Raw genomic sequence first — 3187 nt, 5'->3', positions numbered from 1 at the left:
GCAGCGCAACTCCTTACCCACTAGCCCATCATGTCCTCTAAGCAATTTGTTGTTCCTAGTGAGCCAGCATTTCTGATTCATGCAGGGCTTAAAATAGGTTCATTTCATTTAAACCCTGCTGAGAATTTGCATGTCTACCTGAGATATGCTGGGATACAATCCATTTTTATAAACTTCCTGTTTCAAACAACTAAGGGAATTTGTTAAAAGTGGTTTCTATTTCTGGATAAGCAGCACACAATTTAGTGATTTGACCCTTTCGTCTGATAACAAGGCAGAGCTGCAATCTCATGAGGTTGACTGAACTTTGGTCTGAGGAGGAAGGCTGTTAACTGATAAGATTCGAGATGTATCAGCAGCTGAACTGCATTTTGTATTTATTATATGTGAATAAACGGAAAACCAACAGTTTGAGTTCACCAGCTGCACCAAAGGAGAAACTTGGGCAATCTTGTAGTGAGTTACAGCCTCAGAAACATGATGAAGGGATGCTATAAGCCGGAAGTGACGGTAGTGGGTTCGCTGTGTGAGAGATGCTGGCTAAGAGTTAGGCTGGCAGAGAAACACAGCCAAGTAGTCCTGCAGCTGCTAATCTCCGCTGGCTAAGAGCCAGACTAGATAGAATTCCAATAGAGAATATGTAAATCAAAGTCCAGCAATGTCACCTTTCCCAAACAGCTGTTTAACTGCTGTGTGGTTACACTCTTAGGACATGCATACTGAGATGTTTAAGGGGGCTTGATGTTTGCTACCCATAGAAAGTACTCCTAAATGTTGGGGAAGGAGAATTATAGAATGCCATGTGACACGCTTTAACGTTGTGGTTATGTGGTATCGAGTTGCTTGCGACTCATAGTGACCCTATGTACAACAGCCCTAAACTCTGTTCTGTCCTGTGCCAATCTCATTGTCTCCGACACACTCATCCCGATTACCCCAGTCACCAAATCAATCCACCTCCTAGAGGGCCTTTCCCTCCTGCGGTGTCACCTCCACCCTCCCAAGCATGATGTCCATCTCCAAGGACCAGTCTCTCCTTACAACATGTCCAAAGTATGTCAGACGAAGACTCAGAATCCTTGCCTCCAAGGAGCAGCCTGGTTTAACCCTCTCCAGGATGAATCTGTTTGTTTTCTTGGCAGTCCAGGGTACATTCAATACTCTTTCTCCAGCACCACAACTCAAAGGCATCAATTCTCCTTCTATCTTCCTTAGTCGTTGTCCAACTCTCTGACACACCACAAGTGATTGTTTTAACATTAGCATGACTATATGAGAGCTATATTAACACTTGATCGTGTTAATGTGAAACCTATACTTGGACCAAGAGGCAGTCGTCAGAAGAAAGCAAGGAAACACTGCATGGTTCAAAATTGGGAAGAGTGTACGCCAGGGACGTGTTCTGTCTCCATACCTTTTCAACCTGTATGCAGAACAGATCATCTGGGAGGCTGGGCTCTATGAGGAGAAATGCAGCATCAGGATTGGTGGAAGATCTATCAACAATCTGCGATATGCAGATGACACAACCCTGCTTGCTGAAACTGAGGAGGACCTGAAGCGCTTGCTGCAGAGGTTCAAAGACTGCAGCCTTCAGTATGGATTGCGGCTCAATGTCAAGAAGACAAAGATTCTCACGACTGGACCAACTGGCAGCATCAGGATGGATGGTGAAGAGATTGAGATTGTTCACAGCTTCAGTTTCCTTGGCTCCACAGTCAACACTCTTGGCACCAGCATCCAGGAAATTAAAAGATGTATTGCGAAGTCTACTGAAGAGCAATGGTGTCTCTCTGGAGACTAAAGTGCGTCTGATACAGGCCATGGTCTTTGCAATCACTTGTTATGCATCAGAGTTGGACAATGACTAGGGAGGACAGAAGGAGAATTGATGCCTTTGAGAAGAGTTGGAGAAGAGTATTGAGGGTACCATGGACTGCTAAGAAAACAAATAGATTTACCCTGGAAAGGGTCAAACTGGGCTGCTCCTTGGAGGCAAGGATTCTGGGGCTTCCTCTGACATACTTTGGTCATGTTGTAAGGAGAGACCGGTCCTTGGAGGACATCATGCTTGGGAGGGTGGAGGGCAGGCGCAGGAGGGGAAGGCTCTCTATTAGGTGGATTGATTCTGTGACTGGGGTAATCATGATGCGTGTGTCGGAGACAGTGATATTGGCACAGGATAGAGCTGAGTTTAGGGCGGTTGTACATAGGGTCGCTATGAGTCGCAAGCAACTCCACGGCACATAACAACAACATATGGGAGCTTTGAATATATGGGAGTTCTTTGACCAAGTCTTTTAACTTTTCCAAAAGTCATTTAAAAAGAGTTTTAAAAAAAATAACAGTATTTAACACTCCGTATTATGTACAAACCCAAGACTCTAAAGCATATTCTGAAGACGGAGACATTGGGTGTCCTTAATGTGACAAACTGTTTATAAAGTGCTTCTGACATCCTTAGTAATTATAAGGATGCACTGTGATTCTCACTATAGTGTAAATTCGATGCCAGAGTCATTCAAGTGTAGAATCCGCTTAGAAATGGAGATTTCTAAATGATGCAACAGGCTGTACCAGCTGTTCAAATTCACAGGCCCCAGAATAAAAAAACCTCTGGGGAATGATCCAGGAATCTGCTTTTCTACAAGTCCTACGAGTGATTCTAAAGTCGAAGTAAAAACTCAGAAGCGTCTCATAGCTGGCCCTCCACTGGGCTGGAGCTCTGGTGGCCCAGTGGGAAGAAGCCGTGCTGCAATCCTGAAGTCGAGCGGTTCGAGTTCATCAGTTATTCTGCGGGATGGGCTATGTCCCGTGAGATTAACTTCCTCCGCAAACCCGCAAGAGGGACGTCTATGGGTCGGTTCCGACTCGATGATACACAACAACTCACAAGGGACGAAACTGCCATCTTCGTCTCCGGGAGCAGCTGGGTTGAGTGTTAAATTCATTTGAACACGTCTCTGGGTTGGGCAGCACTTAGGCCACCAGGGCTCCCCCAAGGACCCATCAGGGCCTCAACTAGCGTGCAGATCGTCATCTCGGATTGCATGGACAGGGGACCCTTAAATGCACACGTCAGTGCAGGAAGGCCAGCGCGCCTCCTCCGGGCACTCCCCCGCCGCTGGCGGCCGGGACCCCCGGCTGGGTGGGGAGCTGCGGCCGGACGGGGCGGGCCGAGGCCGGC

This window comes from Elephantulus edwardii, unplaced genomic scaffold (assembly GCF_000299155.1).
Source record: "Elephantulus edwardii isolate Elephantulus edwardi_28Jun2011 unplaced genomic scaffold, EleEdw1.0 scaffold00091, whole genome shotgun sequence".
In the NCBI taxonomy this organism is placed as follows: domain Eukaryota; kingdom Metazoa; phylum Chordata; class Mammalia; order Macroscelidea; family Macroscelididae; genus Elephantulus; species Elephantulus edwardii.
The sequence above is the reverse complement of the archived record's forward strand: the minus strand, read 5'-3'. Positions refer to the sequence as shown.